Source organism: Chrysoperla carnea, chromosome 3 (assembly GCF_905475395.1).
Source record: "Chrysoperla carnea chromosome 3, inChrCarn1.1, whole genome shotgun sequence".
Lineage (NCBI taxonomy): Eukaryota > Metazoa > Arthropoda > Insecta > Neuroptera > Chrysopidae > Chrysoperla > Chrysoperla carnea.
The window spans coordinates 55,908,733-55,932,206 of NC_058339.1; the positions used below are offsets into that span (position 1 = coordinate 55,908,733).

General features: G+C 27.5%; 1 protein-coding gene across 2 annotated transcripts in view; it reads left to right on the forward strand.

Annotated features, from left to right (window-relative positions):
• LOC123296745 (cell surface glycoprotein 1-like) overlaps positions 1-23,474 on the forward strand; it is a 161,868-nt gene that overhangs the window by 17,238 nt on the left and 121,156 nt on the right. Inside the window, exon 1 of one of the 2 annotated variants that reach the window (XM_044878373.1) lies at positions 10,216-10,234. The exons of the other annotated variant lie outside the window; for it this stretch is intronic. The gene's annotated coding sequence lies outside the window, so the exon portion shown is untranslated. Of the gene's footprint in view, positions 1-10,215; positions 10,235-23,474 lie in introns of those variants that run through there. 2 annotated transcript variants of the gene reach the window in all.

The window sequence follows — 23,474 nt, forward strand, 5'->3', positions numbered from 1 at the left end:
CATATAGTATTTTCGATAATACCATAGAAAATACTCGACTCTTTTATAGGAGTATCATCTCTTAAGAAAATTGCTAAAAATTGGATAATTTTTTTCCGATTTCTATAAAACTTATTGAGAAAGCTTATTTTGATAAAAAAAAAAAATAAAACTTCTTCTTTGATAATATGACGCAGTTTCTCAGATATTACTATTATTAAATCGTTAATTATGTATCGATTCTTTTTGATTATGTTTCTATTAATATAATTTGTTTAATTTCTTATTAAAAAAGACGAAGAAAAGTTAAGACTATTAAATTTGTTATTTTGGCTACAATATAAAATAAATATTAAATTTAAATATATTCAAGATGCGTACTTAGGTTTTCAAGGTTCATTTCTGATAATGAGTATTTATTGAAAACGAATAATAAAATATAAAATTAAATATATATATTTTTAAATATTTATGTAAAAGAGGTTGTAAGGCGCCATTACAATCAATATTATGTGTTATTCCAAGGATATAATTTGAAAAATGTACTGTGAAAAAAAAATTAATTTTTGCTGCGTAAAAAGTGGTTGAAAATTTCAATATTATTAGAAAACGGTTTTCAATACATTCTATTGAAAACTGATTAAGACAAATGAAAGTCATTATCTGGAAAACTACAACATCCAGATATATTTATTGAACCTAAGTGTTAAAACAATTAATTAAAAAGGCGGTAATAGACTAAAAAGACGTCTTGGTTGAGCATGATTTATAAAAGTTACTTCAAATGAGGAATGCCCATTTTATTTGATACAATCTTTGTGGCCAGGTAGAATCTGAGTGTTACTCTCAGGTATCAGTAATTTTTATAACCAGCCAAGACGTCTTTTTAGTATGATACTACTCTCTGTTACTACCTTTACGTTTTATCCCCGATTGATCTCATTTTGAATACTTCTCGTTTGAAAGTCCCAAGATATTATTTTAGTTGTCCTTGAATTTGGAGATTCTGCATTGACTACACAAAATAGATCTGGTCCTTCAACTGATGTGAGCAACTGTCCCTAATTTTTTTCTTTCCATTTCTGCAAGATTGTGAGTCTCAAAAAGTTGATTTATTTTACACTTTAGCTTTTTATACGACTTTCGTTCGGGAGATATGTTTATTTAACTCTATATATCTAAATTATGTTTCTACTTCAGAGATTGTTTGTTACCGTTTTCTATATATGTAGTGTGTCGCATTTATGATGAAGACAGTCTTATATTTTCGTTATTTTTAGGAATATCGTATCATATCTGACGATAGGCAAAATTATAAGAATCGGCCCTATTTGTCAATTAGTAGTAGGCTGAATTTAAAGTTCAGATTTTGCTTAAGTATCTTAAAAAATGTGACTCATCACGTTGTATGCCTGTGCAAAACTCCAAATCGATACTCTTATAAATAACAAAAATGTGAGGGTGTCTTCTCTTAATTGCGACACACTGTATAAGGCTTGGATATCTATATCTTTCCCGGTAAATAGCTTGAAGAATTCGATATTGTCATTTGTGCAATGGGTTTTCTATTTTTGAGTACAATAAAAGCTTGTCATTTTAAAATAATTTTTTCTTAAAAATTTTTAATTCAAAAGTATAATAATCGGGGCTAAATTTTAGCTGCATTGAAAATATTTAATCTAACTTGACTAAAAATTAGAAATTTTTATTTTTAAAGTTTCGTAGTTATTTTTAAAATGTTCTTTTCTGTTTTGTTTGGGAATAACAAACAATTTTTTTCAAATAAAAATAGTAATTTTATTTTAATCTATCCAATCCATCCACATTTAATAAAACAAAAATACATCGGAAATAGCCACGTGTTCATTGATTCGTTATATTATTATTATATACAGATACAAATAGGAGTGAGAGAGATGCAGAGCAGTTTTGTTTTGTGTTGGGTATCGTGAAGTTGACGTGATGTGAATGACTTATTGACTTTGACACTAGGTGGCAATACATCCGGTGGTCATTATCAATGTCGTCTCTCATTAAACCACAACTTTATATAAATAAATATATAACTGGGATGTGAATGTTGCTAATATCATTGTAATTTTGCATAACAACGAACGAAATCTGTTTTTAAAATAATTATTATGTAAAATAATTTGTTGTGACTTTGGTAAAATATCTTTAAAAAGGGTGTTTGCGTTCGTTCCTATTTGAGAAATAATATTTAGTTAGAATATTAGAAAACCATATAAAACATATTTATATTTTTTGGTGACTAGCAAGTGGGTCTCACATTGTTTCATTCCCCTACTTAGATTAAAACAAGTAAAATTTACAAAATTTAAAAAAGAAACCGACAAATTTTTTCGGGTACGGAATCCTAAACTTGCACTTGAAACATTCCTTAGAAAACTCTCCATTAAATTACCATTTTCCTAAGAACCTTTTCCAAACTGAATCGATTTTTTAAGTTACGGAACCCTAAACTCGCACTTGAAACATAGCTAAGAACACTCAGAACACTATTAAATTACCTTTCAAACGAAACACAAAAAATCAAAATAGGTTTATTCGATTAGGCGCTACGACAGACAGACACATATAGCGGTGAAACTTATAACATCCCTTTTTTTTAGTTCGGGGGTTAATAAGTTTCTACGCTAATTTGGATTCAAAAACACACTGAATTTATTTGAGTGATAAAAAGAACAGATAATTTTTCCCATATACCTTCCTATCTTCTTAAAATAAGATATGCAATTACTACATCTTGTTTCGTTCAATCGGAAAAAGACCATTGGCTTTTTTGTTCGAGAAACTTCATTTAACTTCAAATATTTTATGTATATTATATTTCCTCGATTTTTCTAACCGATGCGGCGTATCTTCAATTTCATAAAAAATCGCCCAGGTAATGATTTGGCGAAAGGCTTGTTTTGATAAGGGTAATCTTTACACGTCGGGACATTCCGTATAATCCTTATCAGTGGTGAGGCCGAAGATTTAAGTGTGTTTCTTAACGTTTTTAGTACAAAAATATATCTATATATCACTTAATTCAGACTACAGAGAACTTTTTTTTGCATTAAATTATAGGAGTTATTTTATTATTTAAATAGGTTCAGTATCACGTACTGAATGTAAATGCACAAAATCCTTGCAAACCATTCGCTAGTTTAAGTGTGAAAGCGTAACAAACAAACAAACATGCTTTCGCATTTATAATATATAGAGATGTTTTTTTGTATCACTAACCGTTTATGAGTTATACGATTTGACCGATATGTCTGTTTGTTTAATTAAACAAGAAAATGATAAGTACTTAACTTTTAAATTTACAGATTTCCTAAAACATTTACTTTAAACTTTTTTTTCTAAAATTAATATTTTTCATTTTCCGAGTCTCTACCAATTAACCCTCAAAAATGTTTATATTTATAACCAATGTAAATCGATTCTGAAATATCAATTATATCTACAAATTTATTACAAAAATATTTTTCCTTTATTCATTTAGATATTCCGCATGTTATATTTGTTTTTGTAATTACAAAGAAAATAGTATTAGTCATGTATTTTTTCTTATAATAATGAAAATGAATCATTTGTATGTGTGTGTGTGTGCATGTTGTAATGTGCTGGAATACATGCAGGAAGTCATTGGAAAAAGTAAACTAGATGCTGATAAAATAATTTTTTTATTGTTATTGAAATATTAATATATTAATTGAATATTCAATATACAGTAGGTATTTTTAAGAATTGCATGTACGATTTATCTTTCAATGAGTGAAATTTTCGAATTTCTTTTGAATTTGTTCTATCTGAATTGTGCTATTGATTTTCAACTAATGTTTCTTGATTGCCCACCATTTTCTGATGCTTACCCAACAGTATCATTTTCTTTGGTACATTATCATCCGCCATATCCTAACTACTCGATTCTTCTCGAAGCAGCTCATTAATACTTTTCTATTTAATCGAGGAAATAAAACCGAAAAAACAGTCTGATCCAAGAAAAATCTCTGCGCCAATAACATTTTATGGGACCCGGTGAAAAATGTTTGTCTGACTGTACTCAACAGAAACATATCCATGCAAACTTGTGCATTTTCGATTTACACCCATAAAGTTGAGTAGAAATACCCTACTTCTCAATCATAATCTACTTTTTCCACTGCCACTGCAGTGCATTTTCAGATGTAAGCATTTTAAAAAAAGCGGAAGAATTTTTCCTGTATTTCAATTTTAATCATGTTTTGATCATTTTAATTGAATTTAAAAAAAAAAAAAGACTTATTTATTCTGTTTGCTTCTAAATAAAATTTAACAAAATTCTGTTTTATATGTAATCTGGATTTTCCGTATTTGTAAGTTAAAATGGCGTGTAATACTCCAATTATAGACCTTCGACAATGTTCTTAAATCAAGATTATGATCCCAAAATAAACAAATTAGGCACGGTACCAATATTTGCCTTTCAATGATAAGAAAGTTGATAATGATAAAAGCTGTTATGGTTGATATCTAGGGAAGGATCGAATCTTGACAAAAGAATGTAATTTTGTGTTTCTATTAAGGTTTTTTGTAATTGTTTGTTAAGGAGGCTAAATCTCTAAAAATAAATGACTAAAAACAAGGAAATTTTGCTTTCAAAATTCTCCGAATTAACTTACATATACAACTTAACTCCAATTACATAGAAATTTAAGATTAACGACGAAGAATATTTGTGCAACTCTCACTCTTCTAACTGCTCAAAAAAGAATTTCCTAAGCCTCTGTGATATGAAAAAATATTTGCTGACAATACTACACTTTTCATCTAAATGAGTGAAGTAAACAAAATTTGATTTAACTACAAAGTTACGCGCTGTTATTGCATTTATTTTAACTAATATAAACACGAAACTACAATTAACTCTCTTGAAATCAATTTGTAAATCTTAAAAGAAAAGTAAAGTTTGAAACTCCATTAATTATAAAATTTCCAAGTAAAGTTTTCTGGAACATGATAAAAAAAATAAAAGTATATATAACCTGTTAGTTATATTTGAGGAGTTGACATGCATCTTTGTGTAAAAATTCTATTCGGCTTATGATTGATAAGTTGATAGTTGGTGGTAAGACTACAAATGTCTCGTATATTTGATTTTTTCGCGGTACTCGATTTAGAGAAAACTTTAATTTGTATCCCTTTTTCCGTGTTAAAATAGAGTTGCTAGAAGGGATTAATTAATCAGACCTATTTTATAGTTCTTTTAGGAACTGATAATAGAATATTTGGATACCAAAAAAGAAAAAGGAATTCAAATTGTCTGACCATGTGACTACCGGTTCATTAGGTATTCGATAACAACCAGTTAAGAAGTCAGACAAAAAATTTAATTTAATCTCTTTCAGCCACCAAAAATCTAATATCTCAAAAATTTCGAATTTCTAGCCAAGTTCAGAAGAAATAAGTAGTGTCTTATCATCATTTATCTACTAATAACTAAAAGTTGGTTAGGATTTTTTACATAAAGATGCATGTCAACTCCTTAACTCTATTAGTCTTGTTACTAATACTGCATTCTTAATTGCATAAAACTTGAATTTAACCTATAATGTCGAAGTTCATGTGTATATATTTTCATTTATAAACTATCAATAGTTCATCGTACTGTATGTATTTACTGAACTTTTTGTTTGTGTTCGTTGCATTGCATGTAGCAAATAAAATTGCACAATGTATGTATAACAGGCGGCATATTAAATTGACATAATATTATTGATGGATGGATGTATTATTAAATTTTATGATTTCTTGTTCGAAATATGAATTGAAAATCATGTCTTGATGTAATATATGGTAGATATACCGCAGTGATTCTAGTTATTTTTTAATAGTCATAACTTTTCAAAACCTAATTTCGTTTCAACATTTGGTTGGAGCCACTGACAGAAAATTTCCAGACTATTTCATTCACTATTAAGACCTTTTACGGGTAAGTTACTTAAACAAAAGATAATAAAAAATGCTACAATTAAAAAAAAAATTTAACCCCGTGGGACAAAATGGCATAAATTGGCAGCCATTTTAAACAATTCACTAAATTGGAAATTTTGGACGAACTATTTAACGGATTTCGCTAAAATTTTAACCGGAAGTTGTGAGTAATAAAACCTACTATTGATATTAGTTTCATTAAAATCAATCAAATATTTTTCAAGTTACAGTCAAATGAACTGTTTTACCATATGTATGTATACATATTTATATAACTGGGAGGGGGAGGGACGAAACCCCCCCTAAAATATGAGGAGTAGTTCTTAACATTGACTACAAACCTACCAAATTTGGATATGCACCGATGTCTCCTCTTGCGAATATAAAATAAAAATGATAAAATTTCTGAAAAAAAATTCCATTTTTGACGCCATTTTGTTGGTTAGACATGTTGCACCACTCCGCGAAAGTAAAAAATTTCAAAAAATACTTATTTTCATGTGAAATGATAAACCCCAAAATTTCGCTGCCCGAACTTTTAATCCATACACAAGACGTAATTTTACTCTACTAAAATTAGTTAGTGAAATGAAATGTGATATTAAATGGGAATTGTATGAGTATTAAAAATTAAACTACATGCTCTGTAGTATAGTTCCTTGTGTGAACTTGAATAGTCGAAACCCTTCTTTTATAATAATATCACACATGTGTCAAGAAAGTGAACATCTGATTATGAATATTGTTAGGCTAAGCATTTCAAATAGATGCTTACAAACACTTTTTTTCTAGAACATTTGTTTTAGAAAAATATTATTTACAATAGTCATCACATTTTTGAAATTTTATTTGGATTTTTTTATCCACGTTATATGAACTAAGTTGGGTACTTAAAAAATAAATTTTTTGAGGAAAATCTGACGAAAAGTTCTTGTATAACTAATAATCACAAAGAGGACTCTTAACATGTAATCTATTTACTCTATATATCCCTTCCCTATATATTATAAATGTGAAAGTAAGGATGTTTGTTTGTTTGTTTATTACGCTTTTAACTTATGAATGGATTCGAATGAAACTTAACCATAATATAGCTCATACATCAGAATAACACATGAGCTATAATTGTTGTACATATATTTTATCTGTGTAAAACAATCCCTATCGTTATTTCGAGTGTTATGGAAAGTGTGATGGTCTTAACAGTCTTTACTTTTAAACCCAGCGAAGCGAGTGGGTATCAAGCTAGTTACATTATAAACCAACTTTTAATAACTCTTGCCATTCAGACACCATTTATCAATTTTGTTTCCGTTTTGTATCCATTATCCTCGGTATAAACGATGGTTAAATCCAAATTGAAACTATCGGAGTAAAAATGTATATTAAAAGTATCAAAACAATTGTTGTGAGTTACGTTTAGATCAGAGTTCAGATACATTTTCGAGCTAAGGGTCGATCTAATGACAGAATTTTTCTCTGAAGAAGTTTAAAATCGATATGTCTTCACCGACTATCTTGGTTCTTGTGGTAACGCATATATTACCCCTTAGGTTGGTTTAATCTTAAAATTCTGGCAGAATAAATAATATTCTTTATAAATTTACATTTAATATACTTTCAACAATTTTATAAATTTAATCATTTAAATATTTGAGATAAGCTTTTAGTTATCTATCTCAAACAAATACACCGTACAATTTTATTTAAAAGCTAAATATAAATGTTTAATGTATTTATACTTTAAACACATGTAAATTTATATACAGGGTGGCCTTTTTAACTTTAAAAGGTTAATTTTTCATGAGAACTTTGAAAATGGTTGTAAAGTATTTTGTAACAATACGATTTTCGTGACTATTTCCTTAGTTCCATAAATGTATTATTTTTATTTTAAAATTTTCATCCATTTTGGAGAAGTTGTATAGAAAACTTTATCTTTTTCGACACACGAAAACAGAACACACAGATTTTTTTTTAGGATAGGTTGAAAATGAATCTTATAAAGAGTTACTTGTGTGTGTGTATACTGTTATTTACCCAGATTTGAATATTTTCCAGGATTGTTAGAATATTTACGTCACGAACGAATATCTTTATCTTTGATCAACTTGTTAAATTGAGCTATGTTAGATTGGTCTAATTTTTTGATAGCTTTACTCTGTCAATTTAAAAGCTGCGCTTGGGTTTTTAAAATTATTATTTTTGTTTTGCGGTATTTTCAAAGCAATTATTTTTAACAATTTTGTAATGTTGAAAATATTGTCAGGCCTTGTAAATAATATAATTTTCATTTAATTTCGTTTCATTTAATGTCATAATTTAACGATCCACGTTGTTTATTACGGAGTAAGTCTGAAAGGAGAACGATTAAAATTATCTTTAAATCGTTTGTTCGGTTATTCAAAAGATTTAGTATTAACAAAACTGCAAATAAACATTTAGACTGTTAATCGATTATTATTGATGTTTTTAATATGATGCATACAGTGTAAACTAAATATTGACAAATATCTTGTCTAGTAATCATAATTAAAGAGAATTGAAAAAAATACACTCGAACCAGGACTCGAACCCAGACTTCTTGGATTCATGTGAAGCGCCCTACCAATTAGGCTATTCGAGTTCTAGACACAAATGCAATTTTTTCAACTCATTGAATATTTTTTACTTTGTTTATCCACTTATTTATTATTATTACTTTTTGTTTTTGTTCTTTACTTTTTTTTCATATTTAAAATTGAAATTTGTTTTTGGTAGATTTGTAGAAATTGTCAGCTAAAAAACAGAAAATTGAAAGTGCGAGAAATAAATAGTTCTTGCGAGAGACACTTTGTATACAAAATATTAATATGTATGAAACGTAAATTACTACACTTAACAAAACGGTAGCAACGAATATAATAAATTTATCTAAAGCAATATTGTGTTAACACTATTGGGTATAATTTACACTTACGATACGAGTTACGACGGTATATCTTAGGATTTCAAGATAGTACTCTCGTTATAGTGTAGTATATTATGTTTAGTGTGAATCAAGTTTTAATTTAATATAACCTCCTTTGTGAGTAAAATAATTTGTTTATTATAAAATATACATGTCAATTAAAATCTCTCACAATTTTGTCACTTAATTAAATGTAATTGTTTAAATAATTTACCTAGAAAATAATTATATTAAAAAAAAAACCGATTTCAAAACGAAGTTATCACTACCAGATTCACCCGGCCAAAAATCAATAACTGGAACGAATATGACGGATGTCGTATCGGATAAAAAAATATACTAAAGGAAAAAGTGAAAGTTTTGGTGAAATGAACATGATATCCGGATATTATAGCTTCCGCTTCGGAGCTACGTGTATTAGAAATCGATTTGGAATTTGCAAAAATAAGGTTTCGAACAAGAGATGGTGGAATTTTTATGAGGAAAACTATTCTTAAATTAAATTAATTTTTCTTCTTTATACTTTTTTTTTGCAGTCGGTTTTGGCGTTCTCTAAAAAGTTTACACTTTTAATTGAATTATTAAATTCTTTGAAACTAATTAATAAAATGTTTGTTCTTTTTTTTTTACATTTAATTAATTTTAATTTTTGAGTAAAGTTCGTGTAGTCTGTTTTTTTTTAAACAAAAAAATTTATGTATTTTTCCAAATTATAGTTGTTCTGTTTTTATTCGTTAATTAATGAATTTGTTTGTTTATTTTAATTATTTTTGTCATATTTATGCCTGTAATTAATATTGTAATTGATGATATCTTTCCAGACTTCAAATACTTTATACTCAGCAAAAATCCAAATTGGATTGTTGAATAAAAAATCAATTTTTGTATTTTATTTTCAATTGTTTATCATAAATTATATTGAACTTCGCCAAGAAAACTTATTTAAAAGCTATGTATAATAGATAATTAAAATGAATAAAATATATAAAAGAATTCATAGATTAGAAACGTTATTGAGGCTTCATGTACTATGTTCGTGACGTAAAAAATTATTGTTCAATAATAATTTAATTCAAGAGATATTCTCTATCGTTGTTATTTTTCTTCACATTCTTAGAATTGCTCTCATATTCTAGAAAGGTTTGGTTCATTTTGATTTTAATGATTGATTACCAATAAGCCAAGGAAATGTCATGGGCCGGTACTTTTTTATTTGTTAATTAAGTTTTGACTTAAGTTAAATTTAAAATCTAAATTAAAATTTATTATTTTTCAGGTGAGTTTCAAGATTTGTTGCTTATTTATTGAAGGTGTAAGTTGGTAAGTTCAGATTAATTGTATCAGCTAATCCATAAAGATTCAGAAATCAGTAAATCTATAACCTAAATTTGTGCCTTAGTCATTTATTACAAGGGTTCAAACTGTAAATAGCGTTACAAAAATGGTAACACGGTAACACCGTTGTATTATATCGATTTTATCGATTTAAAAATTGTTCATTGAATAAATAACACACTAAACGTGTTAGGAGATTTTAACTTGTTACTGAGTCTACTGAGACTTGGAGAATAAATAGTAACTGATAACTTAATTTATGAAAAAATACGTCAAATAAAAGAGTAACAAACTTTTACTGATAAAAATGTGTTAGTGAAATATTTACGGTTTTTTCCTCACTGCTGAATACGAAATGATATCTTTATCCGAGGCATTTTTTTGATAAAAGATTATGATGAAAAGTGACAATTTCTGGCGTCATTTTTTTATATTTAATCTGTTCTAATAAAATAATGTTTGCATTTGGTTTAGAGATAATATTTTAATATTTTATATTTGCTAAATTAACTCCTAATTATTTGATAAGAATTATGTTTCTTTGAATTGCAATCTCTAATGCAATAAATACCAAATTTCATTAACTGTACGATTAAAAAAAAAGTTTTTTTAATCTTATTAATATACCTGCTTAATTTTTTAAATAAGAATAAATGTCCTAATTTTCAGAGCTTAAAACTACTCTGTTCAATTTTCGAATTTGCTTCTGGATGAAATGAAAGATTCGTATATTTTACCAGAAATTGAATGGTATGCCCATAGGTCTTGATTAGATAGTTTAAGCTGTTATTTTCAATCTTCAAATAGAACATTTTGTTGCTAATAGTCTTAAAAAAAATTAATGCATCGAACTGGTTTCGATTTCGAGATTCAGCCTTCCGAACAAATAATAAAAAACTGAGTTTTGCTTAAAATCAAATTTGCTTAAGTTTGGTCAAGATAAGTTTTTATTCGGCTGTAACCGACCCCTTCTGAGTCGGACAATCTTGTGACATCTCGTGACATATACATGATGTTTTTTTATAACTTGACGTGAAACTCGAAACTCGAATGTTTAATCGAGGAAAATGCTACAAGCGAAAAATAAAAATTTAACAGCAAACATCTTATACGAGTATTGAATTCAATTTAAGTTTTCCGATTAAATTAAATCCTCCCGCCTATTCATAAATGGCAAATATTAGAAAAACATTTTAAATTTGAAAGTTCTTCTTTATAAAAGCGCAAACATTTTTTGTTTGAAACAATTGGAACAAAACTGGTCTTTATAGAAAAACAAACCACTTTTAATGGAAAAGTTTTTTCGAAGAGTGCCTAGATTCCGCAAAATACAATTTTTGGAGCCAACTTTTCAATCTGTTTTTGCCTAAATTAATTAATAACAAGTTTCTAATTTAAAGTGTTAATCTATCTGCTACCATTTATGGAGTAAATTGAGCTTTTCATTGAGCCTGAAAAAGTAGGTCATGTTTAAAGTTTGCGTAAGATGTGCGCCTGTAGGCCCAACATTTTTTGCTTGAAGCATTTTTATCGATAAAACATATTTTTCGATTTTAAAGCAGCAATATGTCAACTTAAAAAAGCATCTTGTTTGTACCAAGGTAGAAATTAAGAAGAAATTTTTAAGAAATTTATTTTTTTTCCCTTCTATAATTGTATAATGTATTACTATATTCAACGGACACCTTGTACCAATAGAAAGTAAAATTTGTTGTTATCAGAAGCCAATTTATATAAAATTTTATTGCGTTTTTTTTTAAATTTCACACAAGGACAAATAATTTTTTCGCATAAATTTTCACGCACTTAAATTTTTTTTTTTTATTAAGGTGAAGGTTGTAAACGAATGTGCTCCCGAAAGAATTTGGTATCTAAAACATTGTGATATTTTAATTAAGGAATAAAAAAAAACATTTTTTGAGTTTAAGACTGATCTTTATCAAGTAATTATTTGTTATGGTAATGATCCATAAAAATATTTTAATGAGAGATTATTTTAAAACTGTTAATTACTTTTTTTAAATGAATTTTTTTCATTTTAAATTGATAACATTTCTTTAATTTTATATAAATAACAAATAATAAATTCCTGATTTAATTTTTTTAATGTACAAAGAGATTAGAAAAAATTGATTTTCTGATAAATAGGTATACTCTTCAAGAAAATCGAAATAAATCTCAGTCAATGACAAATACAGCATAATTAAAATAATACATAACTTAAATTTTTCTGTCAACGTATTTAACAAATGAATATATTTCTATATAGTCGAGAGTAAATAAGGGTATTTAAAACCAAATTTTTTGATAATGAACCGATTTTGATCTTTTGTTCGTAATTGCATTTAATAAAAGTTCCATTTTGTTTGTGACCCTTTTCTACTCCCATTTACGGGACTTCTACTTTTATGCCCCAGAGTTCCAGAAAAGTATTTAGAAATACTATTACACTGAATTCGAATCTGACCATAAAAAATGGCGGTGGAAAAATTCAATTATCAGCTCTTATCCATTTTTCGACTCCCGAAATTTTAAAATTCGATTAAAACAAATATATCAAGAAAATAATATTTGGGTTAGACCTAATCGGTTCGTTATATCAAAAAAACAAGCGAAGACAAACAATTAACTGAGGTAATTGTTGAAATACCATGTATAGTCTGTGTTGATTATTATATCACATTACACATATACATATACATGTCACACATACGTAACTGATATTTCCATATAATACATACTATACAATTTTTTTTAAAATTTCTTCTTGCAATTTCATAAAAATATTATTAAGTTTATCTCATCATTGTTTTATGACCGCTAATCTTTTATAATCATCCGTTACGCATTAATATTGCGTAATAACAAATCGTAAATTGTTCAATTAAATTAACTGTCGAAAAAAAATTTTGATTTAATATTAATAATCATTGACTTGGTACATAATTGGCGCCATATACATTTGAAGACATTAAGGTCAATTTCCATAACGGAGTTGTAATAAAATTATGTCTAGCATAGTATGTGATTACATTTTATAATGTTAATCGATGTAATAAATGTTTTTATCTATTTATAGAAAATGGAATTCACTTTATGATAAGTGAAATTTTATTTTACATATTTTCATTGAATAACAGGGTTTATGAACTGGAGATTTTTTGAAACATGCGGAGAATTTATTTTTCCCTTTTAAATCACGTAGTACACATTAATAACATTTATCATAGTAATGCTTCGCATAAAGTCCTTTCCAATGATTGACATTATCGTGATGGCTCCACTAAAATATTTTCCTTTCTATTTTTTTCTCTTGAACACTACTTTGCCTAGACGTAGTCTTACTTTCGTTTTCAATAAACTCACAAACATCAATCTTTTTTTTGAAAAATAAAAACTATTATCATTAATACAATAAACGATGAGAAAAAAAGACGAAATCTCTAAATTTTGACCCATATTCACTCTCTAGATCGAAAATTATATGCTGCCCAATAATACTTTTGCTCAGGGAGTGGTAACCATCCCTTTTAGCGTATGAAATAATATACGCTGAAAATGTTATTTAAGTATATTACGAAAACTCAATACTTCCCGAGTTATTGGCGATTGAAATTTGGAGTATTTAACGTTAAATAACTGAAAAATTTTGAAAAAAATTTTTGTACACTTTTGTACCGGGTCTTGGGTTTCTCTTTTTTTTTTGTAAACATCGCTGTTTTCCTATTAGGGCGTAAATTAGGACAAAACTTTGGTGTCCATTTTCTCCAAAACTATAAAAGATAGTCGAAAATTTGGAGGTAGCTTCAACTAATGGTCTTGTGAAACATTATCGAAAAATGAAAAGAATTTCTTGAAAATACTTTTCGAAATTTTCTAAAACCAAGTAAATGGCGACCACCATAACTGTGAATTGGTTTTTTAAACTCTTCTAATTTATAAAAAATAATGCAGGCACCGACATTCAACACTTAACTCAGTCAATTGTTTGTTTTTTACTTGTTGTTATTTCAACAATTAACTAAGTCAATTGTTTGTTTTTACTTGTTATTTCAATAATTTATTCAGTCAATTGTTTGTTTTCACTTGTTTAAATGGTTATCAATTCTGTTGACGAAATTTTAAGGCAAGATATACATACTGCGAGGTATTGCCAAAGAATTTTCTGGTATTTATAATACCACAATAGCGCTTTAAAATTTTACCACTTTTATCTCTCTCTAAAATAAACTCTTTCAGAAAAAATTATTCGAGTAACTTTTCTGTTAAAAATTGGTCAGAAATCTAAATGTCTTTTCTGCAAATAATATTCCAGAAATCGGAAATTTTAAAAAGAAACAATTATTTAATTACTAAAAAAAACCCGTTTTTCGTTTTGTTCGTCAATTTTTTATCTGTTTAGAATTTATAAAAGTAGAAGTTTAACTTTTATAAGCTACAAAAGGTGGAGCAACAATATCAAAAATGAATGCGTTCATTCAACATTTACTATTCAGAATATGTTAAAATTCCAATTTTTAATTATTAATTACATGAAAACCTTTCGTCGGTTGTTTGCCTTAATGTTCGATCAACCTTAAATCGATTTAAGATGAACTTACCCAATTTTTCCCCGTGTATTTTAACATCATGAACACGAATTTTTCCAAAACAACCATAAAAATATGAATTACGATAATATTGGGAATATGAAAGGACTATAAGCATGTTAACTTCTATATATGTCATATTTTTAGTAGAAGCGCCCAAATGTTGGTAGAATATTAAGTAGCTACGGATATGAATAATATGAACAGTGTATCTTTTTGGGTGCACCAAAACAGTAGTCAGTCAATCCATTCAATTCATTCTCGTTAACAGTGTTGTCACATATCCATCTTACCACATATGGTTACCATGTGATAAAAGCGCCTTTATCTTATGTGTATTTTTCGTATAAAAAAAAAACGTATTTCTTCTTGTCTTTAAATAATTCATGTAATATACAAAAGATAAGCAAATAATTTTATTATGCGTATTTTAAATTTGTTAAACATGAATATTTCATAATATACAAATATATAATATTTCATGTAAAATTTGCATACATATTTTAATTTTTTTTTTTGTTAGGGTTCAGTAATTTACATAAAGAGGAATAATTTACCTGCCTGTTTTTCTTAAAAATCCAATGGTTACGTAAAAATTTGATCTCTTGAATTATTTCTGGTAAGACCGAGATTTCGTTGTTGATAATAAAATTAAAACATTATATTTTAAATGGTAATTTTTCCCCGGGTTGTTTACACAGAACTTCATGATTTTTAGATTTTAATTCTTACAGCAATTCATAAAATCCAATTTATATGTGAAACGGATGAAAAAATTGCTATTAGAAAACAAAACATTTTTATAGAAGAAAACAAGTCAAGAAACTTAGCGTTTTTTGTTAACGGCTTAACTTAATGGCTTAAGTTAAGTTTTCTTACGATAAAAAAAATTGACGTCCAATACAAAAATATTAAATGGGAAAGTAATGATGTCAAAAAACCTATCGATTGACGTCTGGTAAGTTAGATTTGGATGAGAAAGTGCCGAGAAAACTTGAAAAAGTGAACAGAAATAGTCGTTTTTATATTTGTATAATATAATCTTATTTTTTCCTTTTTCGATTTTAAAGTTTGATTGGAGAAGCTATGAGTAATAGGTTCACAAACCTACAGTTTTTTTTAAGCAGAAAATTTCCCATTATTTTTTCTTATATATTATATTAGTTATTTCGAAAATATTTCAAAATTTTTTGCTAAAAAAAAGATGACTGATAACTTCCCCAAATCTCAACTTTGAAATCGAAAAAGAAAAAAAGTCGGGCTTCATCAGATAGGTTTTTTTGAGATCTACAATTTCCTAATTTAATTTTTTTGCATTGAACCTTGAAGCCGATGCGTTCGCCACAAATCACACGAAGCTGTCGAAGATGTGGTACTAAAACGATCTTAGTATAATCAGAAGCGCCCAAAATATATTAGCCAATTCCGTACGCGGTATATCTAGGGTAGTGGGTTCGAATTTCCCGTCACAACAAAAAATTAATGGTTGTGATGGACTGGTGTATTGCATTGTATGTGCATGAAGGCGGTGTACTCAGCCTCTCAATATAATTGAGATGATAAATGAAATTATCATCGGAAAAGATGGTAAATCTCATATATGGGGCCCACTTTTGATAACAAATGGGCCCTATGTCCTATTTGTGTCTCTCGTGGGCAGTCGATATAACATACCATAACCTTATGGCTTGTGGAGTAGCCTCTTTACCTTTAAATAACCATTCAAAACACGCTTGACCGAATTATTTTTATAAAAAAAATATGACAATGATTACGTAATATTTTTATTCCTTTCAACCAAGCACATTAGGTAAGGAAGTGTACAGGCAGGTATACCTCTTTTTTTTATACTGACTTGTAGAGACTCCTATAAGCAAATAGTTTTATGATTATTATATTAACTCTGAACGTGCGCATAGCACATTTGTACGTGACTGGATTCTTATTTAGACATTTGATACGTGCTCATTTCTTAAAGAAAGTCAAATTAGTTAAATTATGTGTACGTATATATGAACAATTTAAAAAAAATTTAATTATTAAAATATATATTTTGATAAGAAAAAAAAATTATAATGCGATATCAAAGTAGTTTTTATATTTTAATTTTTTTAATGATTATTAAAAAAAGTTTTTTAATTATTAAATTGCTGTTGGAAGGTTTACTGCCTTGTTTATTAAAAATACATTTTATTAAGAAAATTGAAATTAATTTTGATGTGTAGAGAGTAGGTAGCATTTCTCAATCCTAGACGAGTGGAAAAAATAGTAAAACTAATTTAAAAAAATTTAATATTCCAATTTTGTAAACAAAGCATCTCTTTCGCCAGAAATATAAAAAAAATATCATAATTTTATTAAAAATAAGCCGCAAATTCTGAAGGTTGGTTATATTTGAAATTAATTTCGAATATTATATGCTAATTAAAAGTAAAAGCAGCTCTGCTAAATGTTTTGAGAGTTTATTTCGTGAAATATTCAGCTTAGAATCAATTTAAAGATTATTATGCAGCTAGCACAACATTTTTGCTTGCAAAACGTAGTTCTACACTCCCATACGAAGTCCAAATAACATACCAAAAAAGCAATTTTACCTCGCGGTTTGGGACTTAAGTTATTTTTTTTTTTAAGATTTTACCGGCAACTTGAAGTAGTACTTAAGTAACTTAGAAAATGTATATACAATGAAACTTGGCTATGTGTTACCTGGATAAGTGAGAAACTTTCATAACTGGAACTCATGATGAGATCCCAACACTTTGGCATTGAATTACCTATATTAGTGGGACGAAGCAAACCTCTAATTTGGGATTCGTTCTTTCGATTTTATCGTCATAGTTATCTCTGTAACTGAGACAGTGAATGAATTTTATATGCATTAACCTCTGTATCTGAGAACTGAGATTATATCGTTTTGTTTGTTTACTTACTTATTCTTATTCCATCCGCAAATTCCACACTTAACTAATTTTGAACTTCAATGTCCTTCAGTTTAAGCTTTGCTTTACTATCATATCGATGTTTAATTGAAAAATGCCGAAACGACAGCTCAACGTTATCATTACCTGAAAAATTGAAGTTAATATCCGTTTATGAAAAGGGGAAGACACGCGATGATGTCTGTGTCGAATTTAATGTACCAAAATCTACTCTTTGTAGAATAATTCAGAATAAAGATTAAATTTAATCACAATATTCCAGAAGGACCAGGATTTATCTTTTTTTTGATTCGATGATACGTTATTTTATTTAATAATCGCATCTCTATAACTGAAATAACCTCTATTCTGATCTCTCTTAATGGAACCCTCTTTAAATAAGACATTAATTTATTTATACCTAGATACATGAACCATTGGGTAAGTGGGATGATACCTGTATAAATGAGACAAATTTGTTGGTACTTTGATATCTCACTTAACCAGGATTCACTGTAGTATATTTCAATTCTATTTACAATCAGTTTATAAGAAAAGCCATTTCACGATTTAACTGCTTTAAAGCCAAAAGTTTAAGAAGCAACAGTTTCTAATTAGTACTTAATGCAAAAATTTTATGTCCCATATTACCTTGTCAAAATAATTTTTGTACATAATTTGAAAAACCCAAGTAAGTACCTTTTTTCCAAATGAGTAAATTTTTAAAACCATTACACAATAACAAAATATAAAGTATAGGGGTCCATTAAAAATTACAATAAAACATTACCTTTATTAAAAAAAACATAAAACACAAATTATATAAATATGACACATTTTTGTCATTGTACTAAAAATAAATTTTTTTTTCTGACATAAATTATAAACGAGGATAAAAATTTGTTTGAATGCAGCAAAAAATCTGATGGTATTTTTAAAATTTTGTGTTAAAGAGAGAATGAATAGATATGGTGTTGGGCTTCCGTGACATAAATGTTGTAACGGAAATCAAGTAATCATGGTACCATGAATTGCATACATATGTATTTTTTAAACCATAAGTGCATCTCCATCCTCTCAAATTTTTCATTGAAAGTGAATTAAATATGTTTTTTTTCCGGTATTTATTTTAATTTTATTTATTTATTTTTTTTTGTAATATAAATTACTATGAACTTGATCATGATTTGAATTATGATTCAAATATGATTTTAAATTTTGATAATTAAAAAAAAAAAAATTATTTAATGAGTTTTGTTACCTACGCGGACGTACCTACACTGGTAAAATTTTGTATAGTAATTTTCCAAACAAAAAGTTTTGTAAGTTCTAACGCACAACGGTTAAGTAAATAAGCTACAATAAAATACAATAAGCTTTGCGATTTTTTTTTCTGAGCAAATTAAATCTGGTTTCGTTTTTCATAACCTGGTGCCCTTATTCTTTTTTGTATAAAAGCTCTGCAGGGTCTCTTATACAGGGTGTTCAATAATTTTCTTCAGAACTTACGCTCCCTGAATAAGCTGAGAAAAAAAAGAAGAAAATGTTCTTAACATATTTTGATCTGAGGCCTTATTTACGAGTTAATTAACCTACGCTTACATTAATAAACTAATAAAAAATATATTCATAAAAATAAAATTCATCCAATAAAACACTACTTAAACAGAGAATGTGTTTTATCATTGTGTGAAGAAGTGACCTAAATGCAATTTTTTTACATAGCACCCTGTATAAAGATATTTGTCTTAAAATATAAACGATGTTGTCCAATTAAAATACATAAAAAGAATTAGTTTTGAACGATATATTCTGATATTTCATTTTAGATTTCTAAGTAAATTGAAAGTGACAATTCATGCATAAATTTATAAAAATGATTATAATTCTTCTGTTGTTTAAATATATTTCTTTATTTATGATCATGAACAAAAAGTAGAAAAGATAAAACATCATTTTGCATTCTCACGTCATTTTCCTTGAAATATTTCCATTTATAACTGAACAATTTTCATTGTTTATAATTCACGATTGACATAGCATATAGAATAAATTATTTTTTGTACATTTAAGAAAAAGCACATTTTTTCCGAACACTAATTTTTCAGATAATATAAACTATTTATAGTAATAAGCAATAAATAATTTTCATATTAGCAAACAGTTTCTCTTATCTAGTTTTTCTTAAAATAGTTTGGCATACGTGTAAATGCGAATTAAATATTTTTCAACGCAAACATTCGGTTACTTAATTGATTAAATGGTAATTTTTGTCGCAAGTGTGGGTAGGGTAGTCTTTAAAATTAACTTAATAAATTGCCACCGAGAGTATAATCTTGGCGGAAAATGAAAAGTTTCGAAACAAGGGTGTTATTGGCGACGTTTAAAAATGTAGCCAACATTCGTAAAAGCGTTTCTTTTCATTTTTTATCGTTTCATTTTTTATTTCTTATTGGATTTACAATTAATAATAATCTCCACAAATGGCGAGAAGCTTGGACTAGGAGTATTCAAGGTATCTTTGTTGTTGATCAACAGAGGAGAAAGCTTATCTTTTTGAAAAAATTTCATTGACTTTCAGACAAAATTTGTAAGATAATTTTTTCTCTACAACTTGTATAATAAATGTAAATACGATTGTAGGCAAAGGAAACGAGGTATTCTCAAAAAACTGATTTCTGCAACCTTTAATCTTAAATATCTAAGGAAGCGCACACGTGACCATATGTGACTTTTGACACGATATTTAACTATCAAAATAAAGGTTTGTACAAAAATTCAGCTTACTCCGTTCGATTTCAAGATTGATCACTTTTTTTGACTAAGATAATCGGATTACAGCTAAATTTCATAGCTTAGCATTCTGAATAAATGTCTCAATGAGCATAAGGGAAAATATTGAACAGTTTTGGAGCAAGTAATGATTTTATCCACTGGAATATTTATTTTTGAAATTTGGTTTTTTGAAATCATGAAATTAGTATTGTAACAAATTTATATCTTACAATTGTGTATGAATCGTATTTGCGTGTTTTTATGTGTGATAATGAAAATTCTTAATAATTTCAAATATGTAATTAATTCCATAAAAACAATCACAAATACTCATTTCAATTAAAAAATAAAAGTTGAATTATTTCGTTTTCATATAAATTAAAATTTATTAATTGGATAATGATGACGCCGCGCCATGCTGCGTGCAGACGGACAGAATACATTGTTTGCTATTAGTGCCACTCCAGACATAATCGTCACTTTCAAACAACTTATAATGCTAAACAACTACTTATTACAAATTAATGTGTGGTTTGTTAGCACGGTCAGTGTCACGATCAAAATAATACAAGTCTGTTTGTAATACTTGTAGACAGAAAACGTTCATCTTAAATTTACACACCTACGCAGCAACATCAAGTTTTTTTATAACGATCACCTCGTGTTTTTGATGATTCATTTTAATATATCTATTTGAACACGAGAGTTGAAAATACACTTGTGTACAAATAAAAAACTAGATATATATTCTTCTTCATATTCGCAGTGTAAAGAAATGAGTGTAATTTGTGAAGTTTAAAACAAAAATATGGCCCAGTCATTGAAACTCTTTATAAGTATTGTTGTACAAATTGAAGATAATGTGAAATCAATTTAGAGGGTTTTTCTTTTATTCTGAGCGAAGACATGCCCATCGAAGGATTCAATTTGTAAAAAGGAAAACGGAAACTACTGGAATGTTATTGCATCTACCAGACTTTTTTTGTGGAAAGAACGAACTTTTGTAGATACAAATTTTAAATATGTAAACTTTTCTCAAATTTTCTAGGGCTTAAGGCAAATATTTCTGGGTAGAATGACAAATGTGATATTTAAAATAGACCTATTCATTTTAAAAACTGATTTTTTTTGTACTTTTTGCGCAAAGTACAAAATTTTGAATTTTTTGATCAGTTTTCTGGAAAACTAAAAAATGAAATGTTCGATTTTAAGAAAAATGTGTTATTTTTTTCAATCTCTGAGGAAATTCACTTAGCTAACGCAGCTGCTGCCCTGCGAATTTTTGTTTATATCTTTTAACGGCCATTTGCACTTAAAAGTGAAAAAAAAATGTTGTAAATACTTGCAATATATTCGATAAATTTCTAAAACTATATGAAGCGTGGCTGGATCAAGTGATAAAATGCCCAAAAAATTGAAAATCTTAATTTTTTTCATCAAAATAATCTTATCTTGTTATTAGCTTAATTTTGATGTAAACAAAGTATTTTCAATTTTTTGGACAATTGACCCGTCACGCTTTATTTTAAATAATGATGCGATTGAAGTCATTTTTCTAAATTATGTTTTCGTATCAAAAAAATATAAATAAATAAATATATTAGTTATTTTTGGTCCACAAGTGTATTATATGTTTGGCGCGTTATTTTTTGTTACCTTGAAGTTTATTTTTGTTACTCATGTAAATGGGTAACTTTTTTAAAATTCCTTGCATTTTTAATGAAACACATTTATCTATAAATATTTATTTTATAGCAAATATTTATTATTCATTGTATATTTATTAAAAATTTTTATTGAAATATTTGTTTATTGTTGATTTATCGATTTTCGAAAGGCATCGGAAAAGTATCCTTATTTGTGCATGCCGAAAAATATAAAAGTATAAAATATTTCACTTGGCATGAGGATATCAGCTCGACAATAAATTAATCCAATAACTTTTTATACCCTGTATATATATATCAAGGTATACTAAGGTTAGCCCCAAATATGTAACGCCATAATTTCCATTGTCCGTCTGTCTATCTGTAGACACGAAAGCTCAAAAATTAAAAGAGATATTAAACTGAATTTTGTTTAGCGTGCTCAAAACTTAAAAAGAATCCATCGTGTAAATCGTTAGAGATAGAATAAAATGTAAAAATAATTCTTATAAAAAATAAACAACTTTTGTTTGAAACATTTTTTCGTCACTGTTTACCCGCGAGGGCGCAAATTAAGACAAAACGTAGGTGTCCATTTTGTTCAAAACTATAAAAGATAGAGAATGAAAAATTTGCTGGTAGCTTCAACTAGCGATCTTGCGAAAAACAAAAGAAAATTTTAAGAAAATACTTTCGAAAATTTTCGAAATTGTCGAAAACCAATTTGTTGGTTTTTTAAACTCTGAAATTATAAAAAAAATCATGCAAGCACTGATATTCAACACTTTCTATACAGTGTATTTTAACAACTAACTCAGTCAATTGTTTGTTTTCATTTGTTTATACTCAGCAAGACTTTGTTTTACTTCCTATAAGAAATTTATTGATTAATTTTCAAATTATTTTTTTTTTAGTGGCTTTTTTTTTTCAAGTCTTGTTCTATTTTGTGCAAACAAATTTTATTTTCATTTGATCGATTTGTATTACGATTCTTGCCATGACATAAATATCAATGAAAACACTCCTTGGAATAAGGAATATGTAATTCTTCAATTATTTGTCAATTTTTTAAAAAAATGTTAAAAAGGCATTAAAACCATACCTCTAGGATTTACTAAACATTTAAAATGAGAACAATTCCTTTTTCGAAGCATTATTTTGTGTTAGATAAATTGCTTGAAATGTGTTAATAAACTGAAAAAAAAAACTTAATGGAATATATGGTTCATGCTTTAAACTGCATACACAAACTCTGTTTTACGTCAACGAATTTCATGTGACAGTTATAGAAGACATC